We start from the raw sequence: 27,028 nt of genomic DNA, 5'->3' as shown, positions 1-27,028 counted from the left end.
TGGAATAGGCTGCCTAAGGAGGTGGTGAGCTCCCCCTCACTGGCAGTCTTCAAGCAAAGGCTGGATACACACTTTTCTTGGATGCTTTAGGATGCTCTGGGCTGATCCTGCGTTGAGCAGGGGGTTGGACTAGATGGCCTGTATGGCCCCTTCCAACTCTTGGATTCTATGATTCTATGATAAGCCACATTACAAAAACTCCTGCCCAACATTTCAAGTCATTGGTGATGGTGTAAAATACTGATGACTAAAAATGGGTAACACGGGCATATTGCCTAATGGCTCTAGACAGGTCTAATACTCAATCCTGAGCCAGGGGGGAGGTGAGGGAGGTGATATGACCATATATGACCATATTTATCAGGTGATATGACCATATATGGGCATGCCAACCCACCCACCCCTCCCCAAATGGCCAATGATAGACCTGGAGAGGATGGGAAGGAGAGGGGCCTTGGATGAGTGTGTATACAGCTATGTTTCCTGACCGTATTCTGCACGATTCCACCACTTCTGGGGTTTCTCAAAGCCTAAAGAATGTCCCCTAATCTCTGATCAGCTGGCTGGCAAGGGGACTTACCAGTACAAAGAAGAAGGCCTAGGCCACATGGTCAGAGTCCTACTAGAAGTGAGGTCTTCATACCAGTGACTTCTCAGCAACACTCTGACATTTGGACAAAAACTCTGTGGTAGAAGCCAGTTTTGGAGTGTCGCTCCAAAGTCACTGGCATGATGATGTCCCTTTGTGGGCGATGCCAACAATGTGGCCCAGGCCTTTCTCTTTCTCCTGATCAGTCCCCACCCCACCCCTCTCCCTACCCCGAGCACGAGTTCAAATATCCCACTGAAACTTAGGCAACCAGCATTAAATGGGAGGAGGCAGGTGTTTACTGTGTGTGGGGGGGGGTACTTCTAGGGGTGGCAGTGATCTTTGCCTCTCTGCAACAATGTCACTTCTGGTCAATTTGGAAGCACAGACATTGAGCTGGGGCAATGCTTAACACTTGCCTCAAAACTCCAGTTCATGACAAATCTTGTTTTGTCAGCAGCCAGGGCTCATTCCGCACACATAGGTTAATGCACTTTCAGTGTGCTTTGACAGCTGGATTTTCCTGTGCAGAAGAGGAAAATCTACTTCTAAAGTGCATGGAAATTGCATTATCTATTGTGTGTACTGGTGGGCATTGGCAGCTATGACCAGGGCTTTGCCTGCCATTAATGGTCATTTATGTATGGCTGTGTATGGCAATGTATGGCTGTGAAAGTAGGACCATAAGGAAGGCCGAGCGTCAAAGAACTAAGGCTTTTGAACTCTGGTGCTGGAGAAGACTCTTGTAAGTCCCTTGGACTGCAAGGCGAACAAACCATTCAGTCCTAGAGGAGATCAGCCCTGCTTGCTCCTTAGAAGGCCAGATCCTGAAGATGAAACTCAAATACTTTGGCCACTTCATGAGAAGGAAGGACTCCCTGGAGAAGAGCCTAATGCTGGGAGCGATTGAGGGCAAAAGAAGAAGGGAACGACAGAGAATGAGGTGGCTGGATGGAGTCACTGAAGCACTAGGTGCAAACTTAAATGGACTCTGGGGAATGGTAGAGGACAGGAAGGCCTGGAGGATCATTGCCCATGGGGTCGCGATGGGTCGCCTAACAACAACAACAAATGGTCACCTGGTAAGTCTCATGAAACTGTTCATAGATCTCAAGCATCAACATGGGCTGAACTCTCTCTTGTCTGCTGTAATCTGCCATTGGACCAAATTCTCATGGGCACAGAGTGGCATTGCTCGATGCATTCACAATTCTATAGTGAGAATGCTCTATGCTTTGCATTGAAAAGGAGGCTGCCATGGTGGTTAATACCTTGGACTAGGACTGGGGAGACCTGAGTTCAAATTCCTTCCCCCCTTGTTTTTAACCTAGTAATTTTGCTGGCAAGCTACTCCCTGGTAAGGGAGGCATCAAGGATCACCCCAAGTTCCTGAAAGTATGCATAGCCAGGGGTGGGATGGATCACAATACTCCAGTCCAGAGGTCGCCTGTTTGTCATTTTGGATCCCGGCTGTGGCTCAAGTTCTGCTTACCCAATTAAATGGAAATCGAGAGGCGGCTCATGGCGCAGCCCGTTTTTGGTTCTTTCCTAGAATTCATTTTGAACATGGAGAGGAAGAAGCAGCTGATATCTCTCCCTCCCCAACAGGGCAGCTTTTGCATGAGACCAGGCCTTTAGTAGCACAGCGGAAAAACAATTTTGAGCTCCTGGCTGAATTCAGTGGAAAACCACTTCCTTCCATCTTAACAGGCTCTGGCCAAGTGCCACTCAAAGATTAGCCTACCCGAAGAGGCTTGAGTGTGTGTGTGTGTGTGTTTCTTATGACTAGGAATATTCACACACAGTCCAGGCCGGTGACATTTCACAGAGGAAAGCAGGCGCACGTTTGCAAAACTCTTATTTTGTGTCGCACAATCCTGCAAACAGCCTGCCTCTGTTGTTTAGGGGTCCAAGCAGGGGTCAGCAATGAACGTGCCAAAATGTCAAAATCCAGAGCAAGGCATCGACAGAGTCCAGCTTCAATAACTGAAACTAGACACAATTACTGATTGACAGACGGATTAATGATCCACAAGGTTCCCGCAGTCAAACACTGGAGTGTTGCAAGACCTTTGTTATGAAGAGGCACCCAAGAGATTTCATAATAAATTAGACATGTACATAAGAGGATTATTATTTTAGGGCATAAGCATAAAACTGTACAAAGTTCTCACTTGCAATCTCACTTGGATTCCGGGCAAGGGTTGACATCATTTCCCTTTGTGTAAAAGATCTCTAAAAAGCTCTTTGGTCCCATGGAAACCTTTGCCTGCCATTCCTTTCATATACTGGTTATTTTAGTATCCCACCTAACACTCCACTATACCTTAGTTCAGAGCCCCCCCCCCCCCCAATCTTTTAAAGCCTGCAGACAGTTTTGGAATTCTGACACAAAATGGTTCCCACAAAATGGCTTCCACAGGAGATGCACCCAGGCACAAAATGGCTGCAGCGGGATACCTTCAGTAACACAGGGAAGATCCTTGTGCTGTGGGGGCAGCTGATGCTAAAGCAATGTCTGTAAAATCTGCACAGCCCATCAAATCTCCAATGGCCAATCAGGAGTCTTGCTGGGCTAAAGCCAGACCTGTCCCTGATCACTTGGTGTAATCTGCCCGGGACTTTTTATCCTCTCCCAGCCCGAGTGAATCCCTTCCATCTGCACTGAATTCGATTTGCATTTTGAGTTTGGGAGCGTTAATTTTTCCCTCTGCAATATCCATGATTGATCCACGGTGACGCTACTTTTCCCCGTGATATCCAGAAGTGTATATAAGCCTCAATGTTTGATAAATCAGCAACAATAAAAGTTCAGCTCTCTTATTTTTGCAAATTAACCCTGCCTCTTGCCCCCTGCCTCCTATAACAAAGCAGTCTTCTCTGATTGGCCAGGGCGTCAGTTCAAAGTCTACCTGGTTCCCAATTACAAGGCCTCCCTTAAAGTGACTGCACTCCAGAAGCCCTCTCGGCAGAGATTTGCCTCTTGGATTTATTCCTCCTCCTCTGCTTTCTCCAATCCTCTTCCCCCTCCCTCGTTCAAAAAAAAGAGGCTCCAGCTGTACTTGGCGCCCCCATCCCCATTCTGAGCTTCCCCAATCAAGTACAGAACACTTTCTGTTCAATTGGGGGGGGGGGGGTAGAGGAAGACCCGAGGTCAAATCAATCTGAATTCAGCAAGATCCACAATGGGGGGAAAAAGTAAGTGCAGAATCAGCCCAGGAATGTTGGTGGTGGGCATCACAGTGCCTATGGGGACCACGCTGGGGACCCCAGTCTTAATTTCAAGATGTCAGTGTTTTTTTAAAAGAACCTAATGCTTCTGGACTGAGCTGCATATGGGTCTGTAGCCATAGGTGGCAGCCTGCCTCTGTTGATAGCCAAGTGAGAGGGTGATTGTAGAGTTTGTTTTAAAAAACGTACTACCGTAGGCTGGATTCCAACTCCACCCTTGGACTTCCTTGCTCCTTTCGGTTTCTTCCTTGCAATTTAACAGCCTGCAATAAAAGTTAAGTTTGATTTATACAAGGCAAGGAACCTTGGCCAGGAGCAGGCAAGCCCTAACTTTGCATGTGTAAATACAATTGTCTTCACAGCAAAAACGCTAAGGACCAGGGATGGGTAAATGGTGACATACAACTGCCCTGCCCCAGGCTAGCCCAGGCACATCAGATCTTGAAAGCTAGGTTAGCACTTGACTGGGAGCCCACAAAGGTACCACCTTCTGCAGGGGGTTGGACTAGATGACCCTGGAGGTCCCTTCCAATGCTATGATTCTATGATTCAAGGGTATCCAGGGTCACTGTGCAGAAACTGGCAATGACAAACCATCTCTCGGCATGTGCATACAGTTCACCCAAAGCAAAAATGAAAAGAAAAGAAAAGTAAAGTAAAAAAAAAACAACCTTACTGGTATCAATAGTAAAAAATATCTTACTGGTATTTTTTTCAGTGTTCTTAATCCAAATACAGATTCTCTCATCTGTTTTTGGGTACTGATATAGCGGACCGGAATAAAAGCTGATTTTTCCTAGTTTTTATTTAGGCATATTCAGCTATACCAATCAGCTGTCTGTTTCACTCCCCCGCTACACACACACACACTTCCAAGCAGGAGGGAGCCAAAGGGATCTCTGAAAAAATTCCAACCACATCCCTTTAATAGAATGAATATCGAGAAAAGTTTGTTACAGTTAGAGGCATTAGTTACCTATAAATCTAAAACAACAGGTGAAATGGGTTTAAATACCGAGTTAGAATTAAACACTTATTTCTGATGGTCTCCTTTAAATTCGCTGTTAATTGGATGCATCTGAGGGCTTGGAAAATAAGAGTATGGAAGCTCATGTTTATCCTGCAGCTGGGAGCCTTGTATGTTTGTTCTTTGGAACATGGTTGGAATTGTATAAAACACATGCTGGTGTCTTTTAGCTTCCCCTTTTCAGGCATTTGAAAATATTGTGAGAAACAAGGCATTGGGTGGAGGTTTCGACGAAACGAGCATGCACCAGGGTTCTTGTCTGCCTGTGAAGCATGACGTTATGAAGAAGGAAAATCTACACGGCTTATATTGTTTTGAAAACATTAATGAGAATTGAACAAGAAGAGATCGTGCCCTTTGGGCTTTCATCCAAATGACTTTGCCTGCATATTTGTCAAGCTTTTGTTTGTGCTGTACACTTTAAAAACATTTTGGAACTTGAGGATATAATTAGAGAGTCCGTGAATGTGAAATGCGAGGCATCTAGCGCACTGATAAGGTTATATTGTTGAAATTATGGTGTTTGTTTTGTGCGCTTGGCATTTTTCAACACTGTTCCACTGTATTTTTATTTAAATTTAAGCAGCCAGCAGCCATTTAAATCCTCCCTTTCATACACCCCCCTTCCTAATAGAGGTAAGTGAAAGGAACCTCTGGAATGGCTGCTTGCCATTCCAATGACGCTTTTCACTTCCCTCTTTTTGGAAGGGGGAGAGGTAAACAAGAAGAATTCTTGAAATGGAGATTCTAGCCATTTAAGCCTAGCAACTTGATTCATCATGTGTTTCATGGGCTCTGCCACTGAGGCATTTAAATGGATCAGAACAGGAAAAAAAACATTTTCCCAAATGAATGTTGACGACGTCATGTGGAGGGGCTGGAATATAGCGACTTCTTTCAGCAATCATTACACTATATTTATCCCGTGCGGAAATGCCCTTATTCTAAGAAACAGTTGCTATTTGGGGTGGTTGATTCAGGGCGCAGTAACACTCGCACCATAGGACTTGTGAGATGCCCAAGCCCCATTACAGCCAGGCAACAATTCCTGTGATAACAACTCAACAGGAAAGATACAACAGGAAACAGTTCATATTGCACTGTAGACCAAACAATGTGAAGCTTGATGAACCAAGGGTCTCATGCAATATAAGGCAGCTTCATGTTTTCCTTTTCTCTTCCAGGACAAGTAATTGTTAAGCTGCTCACATAGAAATCGTTGTCTGCTTGCTACTTTCACTTTAAATTGTCTCAGGGGAGCAACATTGGTTATTATATTTACCGTTTGATTTGATGCAATAGATGTAGAGTGTTACCATAAATACGGCATTGTTGAATATATATATATATAGCTACTTTATTTAGCGTGTGTTAGCCTATTTTTCATGGCCCTTTTTTGAAACAGTTTGCTTAATGCATGGTCCGTGTTCCCTTTGTGATTTGTTCAAGTCCCGTTATAAGCTGCTCTCTGCTCGGAAGAAACTGCCAACATGAGCCACATGCGACGTGGCCTTCAGGATGCTCAGCTGTGACACATTTTGAGCAATTCATGCCTCTGATTCATACACCCACATTCAGGGCTTCTTCTCCATCTGGGCTGACCTTTGTTATCAAAAATCAATCACAGAGGTAGGCATCTTCAAGAATCTCATCCAGCATCATACAGGCATCACCACAACCACCCCGCCCTTGTACCAGCCATGCTCCAAATAAAAGCCATTGCAAACACACACACCCTGTTCTAATGAGATGGCAGATTTAAACTTCTCCATTTTCTTTCTCAGTCCTGAGGCTTCTTCTTTGGTTCGAAAGGATACAGAAGTTCATGAGTCATTCATGACATGTGTGTGTGTGTGGGGGGGGGTTTACAGGAGCCGATTCCATTCAGAAATTCTGAGGAATATCTTCCTTTCAGGAGGAAAAGGGAGCTTGAAGTGGTTTCCCAATTTATAGAAACTGTTTCATCAACTGCATAGGCAGAAAGGTCACAGTAAACCGGGGGGGGGGGGGCGGGGGGGCGCGGGGGGGGGGAGGAGCATCCCCTTCCTTCTCTGAGTAGCAGGACTGGAAGTAAAACACCTCAGAAACATAGTAAGGTGAGACCTACAGGGCTGCCAACTTCCAGTGATCTGGTGATCTCTTGGAGTTACAGCTGATTTCCAAACAACAGAGATCACTTCCCCAGGATAAATTGGCTGCTTGGAGGATAGACTATATGGCATTATACCCTGGTGAGGTCCTTGGATTCCCAAGCCCTGCCACTCTCTAAAAAATTGTGAGAATGGGATTGTTGCAGATTATGTGGAAACACCCACCTCTTTTAGGGTTGCCAGATTCTGGTTGAGACAATAGTTGGAGATGGGTGGGGAGCTTGAGGAGGGTGGAGTTTAGGAGAGGGAATTCAAAGGGATATTATGCCATTGAGTCCACTGATTTCTCCAGGGGCACTGATCAAAACACCGGCTCAACAGGGGCCCTCCACTAAGGAAACGGGGCTTGACCAGGCTAGGTGAGTGCTACTGTGCTGCAGTGGCAGGGCAGGGGGCGGTATGTATCACATCCGTCATCATTTCCGTTGTTCTTCACACCCCTGGCATGGCATGTGTTTCCACATCAAAAACCTCCAAGTATTTCCCAATACAGAGCGATACCCCTGCTCTCAGCTCTCGCCTAGGGATGCCAACCTCCAGGTGGAAGGAACCTGGGGTTCCCCTAGAATTAGAACTCATCTCCAGACTAGAGAGATCAGTTCCCCTGAAGAAAATGGATTCCTTGGAGGGTGGGCTCTATGGCCTATGAAGATAGGTTGAGGGACTTGGGAATGTTCAGCCTGGAGAAAAGGAGGTTAAGAGGGAACATGATAGCCCTCTTTAAGTATTTGAAAGGGTGTCATTTGGAGGAGGGCAGGATGCTGTTTCTGTTGGCTGCAGAGGAGAGGACACTCAGTAATGGGTTTAAACTTCAAGTACAACGATATAGGCTAGATATCAGGAAAAAAAATTTCACAGTCAGAGTAGTTCAGCAGTGGAATAGGCTTCCTGAGGAGGTGGTGAGCTCCCCCTCACTGGCAGTCTTCAAGCAAAGGTTGGATACACACTTTTCTTGGATGCTTTAGGATGCTTTGGGCTGATCCTGCATTGAGCAGGGAGTTGGACTAGATGGCCTGTATAGCCCCTTCCAACTCTATGATTCTATGATTCAGGCATTTCCCAAACTGGATCTGGCATCCCCCCCCCCCCCATCCCCTGCTAGTGGCCAGAGGAGACCTGGGAACCCTAATCGGGCTTGATGCTACCAATCCAGGAACGGGGATCTGTATGTGGACTTCCAGAAAAAGATTATTCTATTTCTTATACAGTGGCGAAGTTCTGTTATATTGCCAGTATAGTGCGGAAATCCTCGGATGATGTTTCCTGACTTGGTTATTAAAATGTCTGAATGTTACTGTAGTTTTATTTGTTTTCTGATGCTGGCCAATAACCATAAATAAACACATGAAATGTTGCACGCAATAATTAACAAACTGCCCATGAACGCAAAAAGTTTCCTAACCGCTACACTTTGCCACGTGAATCATTGTCCATAGAGGAAGAAGCAAACCAAGAAATACCTTATAGGATAGGTACATTCTATCATGTGGTATTTGGGTAAAACTACAGAGGCTTCGGCAGAGCCAGTTTGGTGTAGTGGTTAGGAGTGCGGAATTCTAATCTGGTGAGCCAGATTTGATTCCCTGCTCCTCCTTCACATGTGGGTGACCTTGGACGAGCAGGAATATCAGGACTCTCTCAGCCTCACCTGCCTCACAGGGTGCCTGTTGTGGGGAGAGGAAAGGGAAGGCAATTGTAAGCCGCTTTGAGACTCCTTCGGGTAGAAAAAATCGGCCGATAAGAACCAACTCTTCTTCTTCTTTGGTAATCTCAGGGCCCTCTCAGCCTCACCTCTCTCACAGGGTGTCTGTTGTGGGGAGAGGAAAGGGAAGGCGACTGTAAGCCGCTTTGAGGCTCCTTCGGGTAGAGTAAAGCACCATATAAGAGCCAACTCTTCTTCTTCTCACTAAATTGGGATCAAGACCTGCCTCACAGGGTGCCTGTTGTGGGGAGAGGAAAGGGAAGGCGATTGTAAGCTGCTTTGGGACTCCTTCAGGTAGAGAAAATCGGCCTCTAAGAACCAACTCTTCTTCTTCAGTAATATCAGGACTCTCTCAGCCTCACCTCCCTCACAGGGTGTCTGTTGTGGGGAGAGGAAAGGGAAGGCGATTGTAAGCCACTTTGAGATTCCTTCTGGTACAGAAAAGCGGCATATAAGAACCAACTCTCATAACCTGATAACTTCTGGCACATCAACACACCAGCATGCTGCTTACCGTCACAAACACTAGAATTGCTGGAGAGAGCCAATGACTGGATGTGTCCTTTCTTTCAACTAGGCCAGAATTCCACTCAGTACTTGCACAAGACTGGTTGAGAAACAACTCAGCTTATGGCAACAGAGCTCTGCATCTTATGTAATGAGTGCAATCCTCCTTCGCTTGCAGGAAAACATTTTGATCGCAGTCAAACGCAGAACTTGTCCGCTGGGTTCTGATGGCAGACAAAGGTGGACGGATGAGTAGGGCAGGCTGGCAAAGGGAGAAATCTACATGAGGGCCCAGAAGTGTCCTCCCATCATCCTTGGGAAGCTTGATCAGTTCAGCAGCAGGCAAATATTACAATGTTTGGAAGTTTGTTGGGATGCCCTGAGCAGGCCTGAGAATTGTGGGGAATGATGAAGTTATCCAAAAAGCGCACCTGACTCATATCAAACTGAGGACTTTAAGTACACTTTCCCCGGAAATGATCGTGAGACAGGTCAGCATACATTATGAACACACATACGAAGCTTCCTTACACTGAATCAGACCATGAATCCATCAAGGCCACCTCAGCCTCACCTACCCCACAGGGTGTCTGTTGTAGGGACAGGAAAGGGAAGACAACCGTAAGCCACTTTGAGACTCCCTCGGGTAGAGAAAAGCGACATATAAGTACCAACTCTTCTTGTGGTTGTTGTCTATTTAGACTGGTATTGGCTCTCTGGGGTCTTTCACATCATCTTCCGCCTAATCCTTGCAACTGGAAATGCCAAAAATTGAATCTGAGACTTTCTGCATGCCAGGCAGATGCCCTGCTCCTGAGCCATGGCTCCATCTGGAACGCCATTAGCTAAGAGCTGCGATTAATACGACCTGACATACTATCCAAGAGACAAGTTTTTTGCATATAAGAAGTGTGTTTGTAACACTCATATCTGTCCCTTGATAAAGCCAACAGGCGAAACGCACTGGGACTTATATGAAGGATTAAAGAAACAACTGAAATTGAAGAGAGACGACTTTTCCTTGATTTATTATTGCCATTGTTGTCCCAGTGCATCTGTACTGTTTCACAATCGTGTTTTTCACTGGAGCCTACCCCTCTCAGTTCATTTATTTTTGCATTTCCATCTAGATGGAGGCTTGCTGACCTCCAGGTGGTACCCGGAGATTCCCTGCTATTACAGTTGTTCTCCAGAAACAAGGATCAGTTTCCCTGGAGAAATTGGCTGCTTTGGAAGATGGACTTCATGGCCTTATCATCTGATGAGGCCATTCTCTGACCCAAATCCCACTCTCCCCAGGCTCCACCCCTCTCAAAATCTAGGCATTTCCCAGAACTGACAGCTGTAAAATGGGTCCAATTAAATTAGGAGTGCAAAGTGTAAAGAGAGGGGGTTAAAACTCATCTCCCCCAAACCATAGCAGTGATGGCTGCTGCCCAGTTTGTGTGGGGTTGCCGTAGGGTTAGAGCACCCCCAGTGTGAGGGGGGAGAAGCCCCCACTTCCCTTGGGACATTTCCTGGTGACACGAATGGCCAGTCCGCCTCTGCTCCTCCAGCTGTCTAGAAATCTGTTGGCCAGAAGGTGGGACTGAAATTGTTTCCCAAGAAGAACCCAGTCACCTCTTTGGGTATTGTCAGAAATGTGAAAGGCTTGGGTCACAAGGTTTCTGTTGTGTACTGCTGTTGTTGGTTCTATTTTGAAAGGGTGCCAGAACGTTAAGTGTTATTTTGCTCTGCCTAGAAATTTATCTCTGTGAAAGTCCCAGCTGTGAGTCAATTTTTTTGCTTCTCTCTCTCTCTCTCTCTCTCTCTCTCTCAGTCTCATTTAAAATTGCAGAACAACACTTCAACCCGGAAGTGTGCTATTTATACCTTCTCAAGTGAGATAAAGTCCATCTGAAAAGCAGAGACTAACTTCCTGGAATTTTTAGCCCGCCAGATAAAAAACCATAAACAAAAAGAGTTTTCTTCAACATCACTGGCACAACTAAGAGCTTTGAAAAGCTCGACATACCGTACATGGTTCACCCCTCTTCCATTCTCTTCTCACAGTAGCCCTGTGAGGTAGACTAGGTTGTGAACGTGTGGTTGGCCCAGTGAAGGGAAGCCAAATTGCCTAGTCCTGATTCAACTCTTTCTTCCAGGCTGTACTTCTAGTTTAGAACCATGACAGATTTGTTCAGCTGTGACTGGCTGGCCTTTCTCTGTCAAGCAACTATCCCCTCCTGCTCAGGCCTGGCTGTGCACAGTACTGATTGTGTCACACAGCCATTCCAAGAAAAGGGAGATCTTGTCATAGACAGGTGGTAGGTGTAATCGGTTGAACAGTGATGCTGGACTAAGTATGCTGCACCCTTCAGTTGATTTATTTCATCTACCCTGCACTTTCCTCCCCAATCAGGATGCAAAGTGGTTTACAGTATTGACCCCTTCTTGGTTTTATCATCACAAAAAAAGAAGACTTGCTGCTCAGTGGCAGAATGTCGGCTTGGCAGGCAGAAGGTTCCAGGTTCAATCCCCGGCATCTCCAGTCAGAATAATCAGTAAGTGATACGAAAGTTAAATCCTGAAGAGCCATTCACAGTATGAGTTGCAGTTTTCCTGGCAACCGGCCAAGGGTGGGGTGGGGACTTAAAGGGAAAAGGAGAAAGGCCCTCACCATGTCACTGGCATCACGTATGAAGTGACATCATCATGCCCGGAACTTCTGAGCAACACTCTATGGCAAATTCTATAGAGTTTTTGCCCAAATACTAGAGTGGTCATGATGATATTACTTCATGTGTGGCTCCAGCAACGTGGCATGGCTTTCCTCTTTCTACTGATAAGTCCCCACATTGGCCAGCTGATTGATGGCTGGAGGGATCAGGATCTAGCAGCAGGTGACCCCCACCAAGGGGCCTGGTAACCCTAGTCTGAGTAGACAATAATGACATTGATAGACCAATAGTTGGATGTAGTATAAGGCAGGTTCATGTCTTCAACAACCCTGCGAGGTTAACTGAGAGTGTGCAGCTGACCCAAGCTCACCCAGCAGGGTTCCATGGCAGAGCAAGGATTCAAACCTGGGTCTCCAAGGTTCTAGTCCAGGGTTCCCCACACTTTTTGAACCTGCAGGCACCTTTGGAATTCTGTGGTGGGAGCAGCCCCCAAATGGCTGCCATAAGTCAAAGCCAGCCATAAAATGGCTGCCACAACATACCTTCAACAGCACAGTGAAGATCCTTTTGCTGTGGTGGCAGCTGCTGCCAAGCAACCTTCTTAAAATTCTACACGCTCAATCAAATTCTCCAGTGGCCAATCAGAAGCCTTGCTGGGCAAAAGTCCAATCAGGCCAGCCCACTTTCTGAAAACAATTGATGGGCTCTATGCCACCCACAGGCACCAGGGGTAGTCAACCTGTAGTCCTCCAGATGTTCATGGACTACAATTCCCATGAGCCCCTGCCAGCATTTGCTGGCAGGGGCTCATGGGAATTGTAGTCCATGAACATCTGGAGGACCACAGGTTGACTACCCCTGATATATGGGACCACTTTCCTTGTCAAGCATTCTAACCATTGCACCACACTGTCTCTCTCTATATGGAGGTGTTCTATCTGCCCTTTCCCTTCAGACACCTGAGATTCAGATCTGGACGTCAGATCCTAATTGTACATAACAGAGGATGAGGGAAAGAGTCATCTCATCAGGAACACTGCTGGTTTCACCAAAATAATTAAATTAATAGATTTAATTTGAGCGTATACACACACACACACACACACATGAGACTTTTCCACTACTAAATAAACAACTGCTTAGAACAACTCTGCAGCCGTGGTACCATTCCAGAGATTTTTGAAAAATATTTTTAACATTGTTCTTGCCCTTGAACAGAGATGTCTTGTCTGTAGACCTGCTGAGGACTGAGCTTGAGGTCCAGGGCAGGATCATAATCCTGAGTAGGTGATTGGCCAGTGCAAGGTTGGATCCTGACCAATAGTGTGCGCCGGTGGGAAGATCTTTTTGTTTATTCGGATATATAAGTTGTGGGCTTGTGCAGGTTTCTCAGTTCAGTTTTGGTCCTCTATACCAGCGGTCTGCAACTTTTTTCCGGTTGCGGTCCATTGCCAAGGGGTGGGGGGAGAGGGCGACCAGGGGGCGCTGCGCACGAGGGGCAGCCCCGCATGCATGGCAGCCTCGCACAAACGTGCATGCATGGAGATGTGGCACATGCGCATTTGCGCCCACCTGTGTGCCAGCGGCCGCGCTTCCCTCTCCCCTCCCTCCCCCGCAGCGAGAAACTCACGGACCGCGAGCTAATCAGCTGCTTTGACAGCCGATTTGCTCATGGCCTGGCGAGCTTCTTGCTGCAGGGGGAGGCAGGGAGAGGGATCCACGGCCCACTGCCGAGGCCCGCGGCCTGCTGGGGTTGATGACCCCCACTCTAAACCTTAGAAATGGCATTACAAGCTGAAATGGACTCCTGGTTTCTGAACCCATAGATTTAACAAAAGATAACTGAAAAGATCCGCTGAGAGCCCTGGAAGAATATGCGCTACCATTCCTACAGTTTATAACCAGTCCTTGTAAAAGGACATGAGAGGAGGGTGTTTTTGTTGTGGCTTTTCTTTGACGTGAGCTTCTCTGCCAGGTCCAGGCTTTTAACTCTCTAAATGGCTAACAAAGGGGAACTAGCCTCACCCGCAAGCTATTTTTGCTGCTTTTAAAGCGCTCTGTTATCTATCCCGAGATTAGCAGTGTCCCCCACCCCCTTAACTAAAGAGCCTTCTTGGGAGAGCCACTGAATAATAAAAAGGGAAGGGAAAAGAGTTTGGATGAGTGACTTTTGTGACAAGACACTCGGCTTCCCTCAGGTGAGAAGGTTAAGTGGTCTCCTGAAACAGAGACTGCGAAACAGAGAAGTGGGGAAGCCCTTGGGGAGGGACACGGAAAGGGGGGCAACCACCCACCCCCAAAGCCTTGTGCCCATTTGGAAAAGACAAAGCGGCTTGAAGGGCCAGACTACAGATTGTGTCGGAATACTGTGATTAGAACTCCGAAGGTCTCATAGATACATTCAGAAGCAGTCGCCATTGGGGAGAGGCTCAGGATCAGGGACACAACCCTGACAAAGGTCAGGGTTCACTCTTCCCTCCTGCCCACACAGCAGTTTGGATCAAAACAAAATTCTGGGGGATCCCCAGGTCCCAGCTGGAGGCTGGCATCCCTAACTTCTGCTTATCTGTGTTGAACAGTGTAGGCTCTTTTTGTCCTAATACAATGTAAACGACATGTAATTCCACCCACACCATGCAACTCATTTGAAAACAGAGCAAGCAGACCACTCCCTTCCCTGGAAGCCCCGCATTTGCCTAGAACAGCAAGAAGAGATTCCCCTAGAGTCATCCAGGGTCCATTTCTGCACACGCTCACACCAGGCAGATTCCCCTCCTCCACAAGGCTGCCTTCCTAAGAATGTCTGGAGTCCAAAACTCATCAAAGACCAAGAGAGCCATCTGTTCGAAGGGCAGCCAACCTTCTCCCTGGAACAAAGAGAAGAAACAAAAAGAGAAAGAGATCCACACATTCTGGCAGCCGCGGCCCCAGACAAAGGCAATCCTTTTATGGCAAGGTTTTGTTGCATTTCTCTGTGGAGAGGCAGCCCTCTGTCCAGTGTGTGAACACACAGATGATCCACGTGCAGGGCATTACAGAGTACGGTGGACATTTGGTTATTCTTTTTACGTGCATTGAGCAAAGCGCTCTGCTGGCGTTCCATTCTAGTCATGCAGACTGGGATCGCACCAGCTGCAGGGATATGGAGCACAAAGGGTTCTAGTTCACACAAGTGGAAGCTGTAGCTGCATGTAAAATCTACACCTTGCCCAGTTCATTGGAGATGGTGACCCTGGATCGCAGAGACTCTCGCGTTCCCAATATGGACTATCAAAGCCTAGAAGACAGCGTGTGATTGGCCCATTATGCACGGCCGCCAAAACGGCGATTTCGGGTCACATGGAAAACGCGGACGGGGAAGAAGCGAAGCAAACAGCTTATGCACGGGATGGGACACAATGGCGGCAAAACCCTGAGTAACCAATTATGCACGCGGTGACCCTGGCGCCGCTTCTGGTTGCGCCCCAGTCACCCGGAAGCTGTGCTTTCTTCCGAGTTTCGCTAACGCGGCTTTTTCAGCGGCATGCACCGAATCTGCGGCCAGTTGCAGCCGGCTCCGTGCGTTCTCAGTGATTTTAGTCGCTGCCATTCCACCCCGAATGTGCACTATCCCCCCCCCCCCCGTGCATAATGGGCCATTGAGACCAAAATGAGTAATAGTACATCAAAACGGGCCTCCCATCCCTCCTCTTTCCTTCCCTACCGTGGGAAATTAGAACTGGGAGTAGCCCCACTAAGGAACTGAGTACCTACTCCAACCTTACACTGACAACTATTCGCTGGTCATCTATACTGTTTTATGACTGATGTTTTATTATTTTAACTTTGTACGAGTTTTATGATAACTGCCCTGAACCTATGGGGCAGTCTAGAAGTTAAATAAATAGTTAATAAACAGTAGCTGCTCCAAGGGGCCAAACATTACATTTTAATTCCTGTAGACATGAACATGTGGCTTAAAACTGCCAGGTACTGATCTTTGTATTAGCTCTAAGGTGAGCGTGCTCTTTCTTACAAGCAGATATACATGTACGCAAGTAGGACTTGAGCATGTATCCTGCAACTGAAAGGGCTAGAGACTTACCTCGGGTCTAGCTATCGGATGTGTTTGACATGAGCCAACCCACAGGAACACTGATCACATATCACTGGGGTACTCACCTGCCAATGCACCATTGGCAGCATTACAAGAGAGGAGAAGGCACTTCAGGCTTCCCAACCATGCCATTTTTGCCAGTGGAAACAGCCACGATGGGGGCCTGTTTGCCTCTTTTTCAGGCTCCAGGTATCCTTGGCCACCTCCTTAGGCAGTCATTTCCACTGCTGAACTACAACTGTGAAAAAAATGTCCTGGTATCTAGCTGATATCATTCTTCACATAGTTTAAACCCATTACTTCAGGTCCTGTCCTCTGCTCCCAACAGGACCCTTTCCCTGCCTTCCTCTAAGACAGGGGTAGTCAACCTGTGGTCCTCCAGATGTTCATGGACTACAATTCCCATGAACCCCTGCCAGCGTTTCCTGCCAGCGTTTTCTGCCAGGGGTTCATGGGAATTGTAGTCCATGAACATCTGGAGGACCACAGGTTGACTACCCCTGCTCTAAGGGACAACCTTTCAAATACTTAAGACAGCAATCATGTCCCCTCTGAACCTCCTCTTCTCCAGGCTGAATATTCCCAGGTCCCTCAGCCTTTCCTCACAGGGCTTGGTCCCAAGGCCCCAGAACATTTTTGTCACTCTCCTCTGACGCCTCTCAATTTTGTCCATGTCGTTTTTGAAGTGAAGTGTCCTCCAAGCACACAGTCCTCCGAGTTGGGTGTAACCAATGCATATAGAGTGGGACTATGACATCTTGTGATTTTGATGTGATGCTTCTGTTGATACAACCCAAGACTGCATTTGCCTTCTTTACTGCTGCATCATGCTGTCTGCACATATTTAGCTTATAGTCCACAAGTACCCCATGATCACATTTATCCACACTGCTACCCGGAAGTGTATCTCCCATCCGCTATATATGCTTCTCATTTCTGTGGCCCAAATGTAGAACTCTACACTTCTCCTTATTGAATTGCATCTTGCTCTCATTTGCCCACTTTTCCAGTGTATTCAGATCTTGTTGAAATCTGTCTCTATCTTCTGGGGGGTTTGCTACTCCTCCCAATTTGGTGTCATCCACAAATTTAATGAGGAGTCCCCCTACCCAATTGTCCAGATCATTGATAAAAATGTTGAAAAGTGCCACTCGATGAAAGAAGGAAACCAGGTTGGTCTGGCAGGACCTGTTGGAAACAAATTCATGCTGACTTCCCCAGATCAACATATTGATTCTCAAGATGATTGCAGATCACCCCCTTTACAATCTGCTCCATTATCTTCCCTGCAATTGACTCACTGGTCTGTCATTTCCTGGGACATCTTCCCTTTTTTGAAGATTGGGATAACATTCTCTCTCCTCCAGTCTTCTGGCACCTCTCCAGTCTCCCAAGAGGTCCTAAAGGTGATGCACAAGGATTCTGCAAGCTCTCCGGAAAGTTCTTTGAGCACTCTTGCGTGCACAACATCCAGCCCAGGGGATTTGAACTCATCTAGTACAGCCTCTAAATAACTTCTCTGTCCACGTCAACCTACCACCCAAACAATATACCTTGCCTACTACCATCCCTAGATATGTCCATATTCTTTTGGGAAAATACAGAGGCAAAACAGGAACTGAGCCTTTCTGCTTTCTCTGTCCTCTGTCAGAGTCCCTCCACCATCACCCAACAGTGGGCCTATTGTCTCGTTTACCTTATGTTTGCTCCTCACATATCTGGATAAGCTTTTCTTGTTATAGTGGGCTTCCCTGGCCAGTCTTAGCTCACTCCCAGCTTTGGCCTCTCTGATGGCTGACCTGCAGTGCTTAGTAACCTATGTTACTCTAAAGAGAAGTCTGTCCGTCGTTCCATTTCTTGAACTTTTTTTTTTCTTCCTTAGCTCCTCCTGAAATTCTCTGTTCATTCAAATAGGTTCCTTCAAATGGGATCCCTTACCATGTTTCCACTCTACTGGAATAGTCATGGCTTTAGCCTACGATAACTCTTGTTTAAAGAGAGACCACCCGGCACTTTCTCCTTTCTCTTCCAGCATTCTGGTCCATGGGATGACTCTCATCATGCCTCTGAGTTTATTAAAATCTGCCCTATGAAAGTCTAACAGACACATCTGGCTACAAACTTCCTTGGCCCCCCATCTTATAAGAAATTCTAGGAGGACATGGTCACTCTCCCCACAGGGTTCTCACCTCCTTCACCCCATCCACCAGCTCTTATCTGCTGGCCACAATTGTTGACTTTCCCCGTTGAATATGACTGAGGCTCTTGTAGGTTCTTTCACCATTTGATAAATGAGATTGTCAGCCAGGCAGGTCAGAAACTTACCCGACTCAGGATGCTTAGCAGAGTTTATATCCCAGCACACATCAGTGAAATTGAAGTCACAAGGTCCTGTTGCCTGGATAATCTATAAAGCTGCTTAAGGAGGGCAGCATCCACATCTTCACCCTGGTTAGGTGGTCTGTAGCAGACGCCAACTACTATTTGTTTTCCCCTCCTTTATCTTCACCCAGATTCTTTCCAATGAAGTGTCACTCTCCTCCTCTAGTATCTCTTGACAGGCAAGCCCTCTCTTCACATGCAGCTCCTCTTTGACCTTTTCTGTTTCTTTTGAACAACTCATATCCATCCACTACTGCATTCCAAAGAGCCTCTTGTGGCGCAGAGTGGTAAGGCAGCGACATGCTGCCTGAAGCTGTCTGCCCATTAGGTTGGGAGTTCAATCCCAGCAGCCGGCTCAAGGTTGACTCAGCCTTCCATCCTTCCGAGGTCGGTAAAATGAGTACCCAGCTTGCTGGGGGGGTAAATGGTAATGACTGGGGAAGGCACTGGCAAACCACCCCGTATTGAGTCTGCCATGAAAACGCTGGAGGGCGTCACCCCAAGGGTCAGACATGACCCGGTGCTTGCACAGGGGATACCTTTACCTTTTACCTTACAGCATTCCAGTCATTCCACCAAGTTTCTGTAATGCCTACTCAATCATATCTTTCTGTCTGCATGAGAAGCTCAGGCTCTTCCTTTTTATTGCCCATGCTTTGGGCATTGATATATAGGTATCTGAACCTCTTACCTTTGGTTCTACTTGACCCATCCTACCCAGGCAGGCCATCAGTATTTGCTCTCCTACATTAGCATCTCTATGTTGGATATCTCCTTTCCCTGGCGGCTTCAGTATAAAGCTTGCCTGATGAATCACCCTGCCAAACACATTCTTCCCCGACTTGGATAAGTGAAGCCCATCCTGTGCTAGCAGGCCTTCTTCTAGAAAACCTATCCCGTGGTCCCAGGATCCAAATCCTACCTGCCAACACCACCAACACAGCCAGTGGTCTACCTCCATTATCTTTAGCTCCCGACTTGCTCCTCTTCCCCTGACAGGCAGAATCGAAGAGAAAACCACTTGTGCCCCCATTCATTTCAGTTGCCTCCCAAGATTTTCATAGTCAGCCTTAACATGCACAATTCTGCTGATGGCTGTGTCATTCATTCCTACATGGACGGGTAGGGATCCATAGGTTTTATCCGTTTCTGCATCCTTTCTGTAATGTCTTTAATCTTTGCCCCTGGCAAGTAACACACCTCTCAAACTAGGGGGTCAGGCCTAGCCACATGCCATTCCAAGCCTCCCAGCACAGAGTCACCAATGACCAACCCTTTTTCTCCCCTTTGAATACTATTTCCTCTTGTCCCCATGCCCTCTTCATTCTGTCTTTGAATTTGTTTGGATTCTTCCTCTATCCTCGATGCTGCTTCCATCTCCTCTGCAAGGGCTCAAAATCCGTTCTTGAGCTCCAATGGTTCCAAGTGCCATCTCGCTCAATGCCTCTGAGCTCATGTTGCAGCAGTGAAGGGAGGCTCCATAGCGAAGTCAATACCCCCATTCTCCTTTGGACTGCTCTCCTCCTCCATATGCAGGTTTGTACTGCTCCTGTCAATCAAATTCTCTCCTTGATTGATTTTCATGCAGTGTTTTAATCCTCCAGTACCCTAATATTCTCCTCTAAAAGCCCTACCAATTTCCACTTATGTCAAGTGTAGTCCATCTTGTCTTCAGAGAGGAAAACAAACATGGCACACTCCTTGCAGGTGACTGGATGTGGGCCTTGAGTATCCATGTTTCCAAAAATGGATTCCTAGACTCTAGAATCTTTATCTTCAGGATAAAGTAAGTTAGGGTGATCCCCAGACTAAGGCTAGCACCTCTGGCAAGGAGGAGCCTTTAACTCACAGGGTCACAGCCCAGCACAGGGTGGGGCTTGTAATCCCTCTGTTGCTCCCCACCCCCAGCACCCACTTGCTCAATCAGGCACAAGCACAGACAAAAGCTCTTTATCTATCTATCTATCTATCTATCTATCTATCTATCTATCTATCTATCTATCTATCTATCTATCTATCTATCCCTCTATCCCTCTATCCCTCTATCCCTCTATCCCTCTATCCCTCTATCCATCCATCCATCCATCCATCCATCCATCCATCCATCCATCCATCCATCCATCCATCCATCCATCCATCCATCCATCCATCCATCCATCCATCCATCCATCTATCTATCTATCTATCTATCTATCTATCTATCTATCTATCTATCTATCTATCTATCTATCTATCTATCTATTATATTTATATACCGCCCTCCCTGGGGGCTCAGGGCGGTTTACATAAGAACAAACAACAATACATAAAACAGTCTATGAACTATGTTAATACTTAACACAACATAGCACACTCTAGCAGGCTATACAATCTTCTCCCGGTTCCTTTGATGTCGCCATTCTAACAAACACTGGAAGCGACGGAGCTTTGTTGGCACCCACATCGTTGGGAAAGCAAATTTTTTCAAAAGAAGCACGAATGTATCGCCATGGCAACGGGACGTTCAACATACACACACACAGGTATTTTGCAAGCAGAAGCGCTCACCTGCTCCTCCAATCTGGCAGGAGCGGCGACGGGCCTGGCGCAGCTGACCAATGGCCACCGGAGCACACAGCCTGAATGACAAACAGACAGGCAAGAGTAAACATCTCTCCCATGCAAGCGGGGCGGGGGGGGGGACAGGGGACGGGACGCAAAGAGTCAAAGAATCCCATTTCGATTCCTTGAGAATGATTGCATTATTCATGGTAGATGAAGTGCTCAGTTGAGACTCTAATAGAGAATGATGAACCAGGAGTTGAGTCTTTGAGCAGGTGTAAATGATGAGGGAAGGTCATTGAAAGAGAAGATATTCCCTTCATTATATCTATACCAGGAAAATGCATATACATTCCCACAGCCACAGATACAGGTATGGAAGAATGACCTGTTAAGTTGCAGGCACCCCATAGAGTCTGTTTTTTTTTAAGGTGTCCAACGGTCCAAAGGAAAACAGCACATTTTTGTTCTGATTGCAAGGTTTTTTTTTATTATTGAGTACAATTTTTAAAAACCTTGTCTCTCCAACAAGTTCAGGGTGGCACGCATGGTTCTTCCATCCACTTTTTAAACATCACAACAAGAAGGAGAGTTGCCTTTTATGCCCCACTTTTCTCTACCAGAAGGAGTCTCAAAGCAGCTTACAATCACCCTCCCTTCCTCTCCCCACAACAGGCACCTTGTGAGGCAGGTGGGGCTGAAAGAGCCCTGATGTTACTGCTCTGTGAGAACAGAACTATCAGGACTGTGACAAGACTAAGGTCCCTCAGCTAGCTGCTGGTGGAGGAGCGGGGAATCAAACCTGGCTCACCAGATTAGAAGCCACTGCTCTTAACCACTATAACAACCTTGTGAGGTAGGCTAGATTTATTATTTCGGAATGTTTTTATGCCATCTCTCTGGGAGACCTACTCAAGGTTGGGAGGGAGTGACTGCGACACAGGGAGTTTCATGAGTGGGGAGGGGAAGCTGGGGCTTAGACCAAAGCTATAACCACTACACCACACTGAAGTTTACTTCCGTTCCTTGGCTTTGCTTTTCCCCAGGGGAAAGACAGTGCTGGGGAATTGCAAGGAATCATGGGACACGGATTGATTTAGAAATCCGCTTCTTATTTCTTCCAACATTTTTCTTTTCTTATTTCTAACCCTCCTTTTTTTCTTTGTTGTTTTTTCCTTTCTTTCTTTTTTTGCTTTTCACAGAACTCATGAAATCGCCTCACACTGAATGTATTTATCTAATTTGTATCCCGTCTATCTCCCCAATGGGGACCCAAGATGGTTTGCGACATTCATCTCTACCCCATTTTATCTTCACAACAACCCTGTGGGGTAGGTTAGGCTGAGAGACCTGACTGGCCAAAATTCCCTGAGCAAGCTTCCATGGCATGAGAGGAAATCTGAAGCTAGGACTTCCAGATACTCATGGAATGTTCCTGTCCACCATACCACTGTGGCGCTCAATCAATATCACACCCTTGGTCCATCAAGATCAGTATTAAGTACTCAGACTGGCAGTGGCTCTGCAGCGTTTCAAGGGGAGGTCTTTCACATCCCCTAAGGCAGGGGTAGTCTACCTGTGGTCCTCCAGATGTCCATGGACTACAATTCCCATGAGCCCCTGCCAGTGAATGCTGGCAGGGGCTCATGGGAATTGTAGTCCATGTACATCTGGAGGACCACAGGTTGACTACCACTGCCCTAAGGGGCCTTCTTCTTGCAAAGCACAGGCTCTACCACTGAGCCTCTGCTCCTCCCTAAACTAACAGTTGTTTTCAACTTTCCACCCCTTGAGGCAAGTTTAGTCCTCACTAACCTAGGATTTATTCTCAAAAATTCTTTGGAGTAATTTAATAAATATCCACTATGTTTTTATAAATAGTATAAGTATGAAATATAAAATTCATGCTTATTCAGTGTTAACAGATGTGAGATCCCTGTGTTTTCTGCAGGGAAGCAGGGCGTGTAGTTTTAAAAGAAGTTCTGGAAAACTTGCAAGTAGATCCCACTTCAAAAGAAGACTTTCCAAACCACTGCTCTAAGCCAGGGGTCCCCAACTGCTTGCGGCCCCTGACCTCTTTCTGTGTGGCCCTCCAACCTGCTAGTCTGCTGGTATCACCCTCAGGGTGTTTTCTCTCAGACGCATACGGTTCTTCCTGCCTCAAGAGGCACCCTCTACTGCTGTTCATCCTGTCCCTTTAACTTCTTGCAGATGAAACTAATTGATTTGCAAGCCAGCCATCCTCTCAGAGACATTAGTCGGTTAGATTTCTGTTCTGGTCTACCTGATATAGTTATCAACCTAAAGAAATCTGCTGCAGGCATGTTCACAGTCTCTGGCACCACACACATCTGTGAACAAGCCTTTCCCAAGATGAAAATTGTGAAATCAAAATATTAAGGCTTACAGATGAATATTTACATGACATTTTAAGAGCATCCATCACAAACCTTGACTTGGCCATCAATGCCTTGGCTAACAGAAGACAGCCGCAAAAATCACACTGACTAGAAGAGCATGTGTAGTGAAATAAAAGGATTCCACGGTAAACTATTGTTCCAAAAGGGATTGTATTAAAATTAACATTTCTTCATTTACCTTTGAATGTTTACTTTTGATCTAAATAATTTTGTTACATTTTGGTTTAAGATGTGGCCCTCTTGAGGCACTGGGCATGCTAATGTGGCCCCCGTGCGCCAAAAGATTGCGGACCCCTGCTCTAAACATTATGACACCCTGACTCTGACCTGTTGTCTGTCCAGAGTGACATCTGCCATATGGACTCAACTTTTTACCTAAAATTCCCCTAAAACCAGAACTATTCCATTATGGATTTCAATTACAGTCCACCATTCTCACAGGTTCTCAAAACAAATTACAACTAAAAAAAATAGTGCAGTGAGAACAACACAACACGAACAGCCAACCATTATGCAATATTGACTGTACACAAAATTAGGGAACATTGCACCGAAAACCGCAGTGTGATACAAACAATACAGATGGTGTAAGTCCCAGAGGTTTTGATCCCTAGATATCTGTCCAAGTATGGGTCAGCTAAGGAGTAAAAGGAATGATACAGGAAAGATTGATCAAAGGGGGTGGGGGGGGGAGAAACTTTCATTTCAGCATTCAGAGATGATTGCACAACTGTGTTTTTGTGAATTCCTTATCTAGATGTTCGTATCACCCTTCTGCACAAACAGGCACCCCACCTCCAAGCAGGCCCGCTTACAAAATTTCAGTTCCCGCATATTGCCAAATGACTTCACAACTGAAAACAAAGGGGCCAAGGTATCTGAGACGTAATAGTGAGAGAGAACTGCTACCATCAGAGGCTGTTACTGGGAAACTCACGGATCCTCAATGGGGGTAGAAAGTACCATCAAGTTACAACTATATTCATGGAGATCCCATCATAGGGTTTTCAAGGCAAGTGGCATTCGGGGATGGTTCACCCTCACCTGCCTTTCTGTAGTCACTCTGGGATTCCTTGGGAGGCCAGCGTGGTGTAGTGCAGCGGTGGGCAAACTGTGGCCCTCCAGAGGTCCATGGACTACAATTCCCATGAGCCCCTGCCAGCAAATGCTGGCAGGGGCTCATGGGAGTTGTAGTCCATGGACCTCTGGAGGACCACAGGTTTGCCCACCCCTTGTAGTGGGTTAGGAGTGGCAGCTTCTAATCTGGCGAGCTGGGTTAGTTGGTTTGTTTGTTTGGTTATTATTTGATTTATATCCTGCCCCTCACTCGCCGGGCAGCTAACCACATTTTAATTACAATATAATAAAAACATTATTATAATTAATAAAACAGTTTCCGTTAAAAGAAAGACAATAAATGATAGACTTCCAGCAGTTGGTATAAACAGATTACCATCCTCCTTGGTCCCAAGGTGGGAACACCCGGTTACCTGGGAGCAATTTACAATACTGACATGGAGAAGTGCAGAAGTGTGTATGGGGAGTGGGTATATAGGGGAAGGCCCTATATACCCACTCTTGTACCAAAGGTGTACAAGAATCCCCCCCCACCCCACAACCAGGCCTTTCTGATTTAGGGTTGCCAGCTCTGACTTAAGAACTTGCTAGAGGTTTCGGGGTAGTGCCCAGGGATAGGAGCTCCGGGGAATGTGAGCCACTCTAGGATTTTCACTTGTCCTAGTCTTTGTAGTATATCATGGAGTCCATTCTCTGAAGCCATCACTTCCTACAGGAGAACTGATCTCTGGAAATAAGGCCTCTCTTGAAATCTATTGTAATTTAAGGAGTCCCATCTTGACACTGGTAGCCCTGTGAGTCTGAATGTGCCAAGGCACCATGCCCATAAGTACAGCCCCTCCACTGCTGCTGCCATTACAACAGCCGGCCCTTGCCTCTCTTCTCTCAGTTCTTCTTCACAATTACCATACCCCTTTGTTCCGAGCCACACTTCTGCCTGTCTGCCAGAGCAGCTGAGGCAGGATCAATGTGTTGTCCTCATTCAGGCTCTTCGTCTGGAGCTGCTTTGTGTCTCTTGAAAAGAATGCCCGGATCATTTGCATAAAAATGTGCTTAAAGCAGATAATATGACTGCACACGGGTGTGCGCGAGAGGCCAGCAGACGTGGGGGGTGGGGGGGAGGCATGGGAGCCCTTCCTTCCTCTTCATTAATCAGCAAGAAAGAAGAGCAGGTGCCTCTTCTGACAGCCGCTTGGGCTGACTTCCTGGCTTCTCCGGATGCCGTCTATTCTAGGAGAAATAGGGGTGAGCTTGGCCCAAAGAGGCAGAGAGTCTGAGCACACTGGAATGATCTCCTAAGCAACCCCCCTAGCAGGGCCATCGACCATTGTCCGCACGTTAAGGAATTCCCTCACAGAGAGCCTCAGGCCTAAGGAAAATGTAAGGCCTTGCTTGCAGTCCTTGATTGAAAACAATGTGCTGTTAGGGTTGTAAACCTTCAAGTGGTGTCTGGAGAAGTCCCAGGATTGAAGCTGATCACCATGCTGCAGAGATCAGTTCCCTTGGAGGCAGGGGATTTGGGAAATACCAAGGGCTTTTCCGCACACTGGGCATTGTGGCGTGAAGCCTGCTGAATTGCGAGAAATAATTGCAACTCACTAGCACTCTATACTTCTCAAGCTGTCTTACATGTTTCTGGCCCCCTTTCCTGCTTTAGTCTTGTTGAGCTTTGTCCTGCCTAATTCCAGGAAATCTCCAGCTACCACCAGAGGTTGGCATTGGTAACTCTACAAATTCCTCTCTCCAAGTCATTTCACCAGCTAAATTTTTGTAGATTGGCCTGCTGTTAAAGGATCTGGAGTAGAGCCCATTTTAAAAACTAGTCACCCCATACATCTCCATTATTCACATGCTTGGAAGATCGGCGCTCTGTGTGCAGCGCAGCAATGGACACCTTCATACTTAAATTGTAACGACCACGTCAACTTATATGGCAGATTTAGGCACAAACTATTAAAAGGGAAATAAATTCTTATCTGGGCTTACTTAATTTGGAGATGAGCCCAGCTCTGGATTGCTTTCCGATGGTGCGCTGGCTGAAACCAACAGCAGTCTATCTCTGCTGACTCGTAGTTGTTGGACCTCTGGTAAGACACTGCACTGAACAAATAGCAAAGACGATCCCTTGGATAAGGTTGCCAGTCCACAACTCAGAGTTTGTTGCCCCTATCCCATCACCCAGTTAAGCAAATGTTGCGCCCTTCATTTTTCATAAGGGGGAGGGGTGTTTGTGGCAATTTCTGCCAATTCCCTTATTCCACTGCTGGGACAATTTTTGTTCCTGGCAATAAGTAGACGCTCGGGAATAACATAGTGGGGGTTGTGTGTGTTTGCTCTGAGAAAGGAGAACTTTCCTTTTTGCAATCTGTACTCCTCCTGGGAGCGATCGAGGGCCAAAGAAGAAGGGGACGACAGAGAATGAGGTGGCTGGATGGAGTCACTGAAGCAGTCGGTGCAAACTGAAATGGACTCCGGGGAATGGTAGAGGACAGGAAGGCCTGGAGGATCATTGTCCATGGGGTCGCGATGGGTCGGAGACAACTTCACACCTAACAACAACTCCTCCTCAGGTTAACATCACCTGGGGTCATCTATCCAGGCACAATGACGGCTAGCAGAAGAGGTGAGGGTCCACAGGAGAGATTA

Source organism: Paroedura picta, chromosome 5 (assembly GCF_049243985.1).
Source record: "Paroedura picta isolate Pp20150507F chromosome 5, Ppicta_v3.0, whole genome shotgun sequence".
Lineage (NCBI taxonomy): Eukaryota > Metazoa > Chordata > Lepidosauria > Squamata > Gekkonidae > Paroedura > Paroedura picta.
This window is presented reverse-complemented; position numbering follows the sequence as displayed.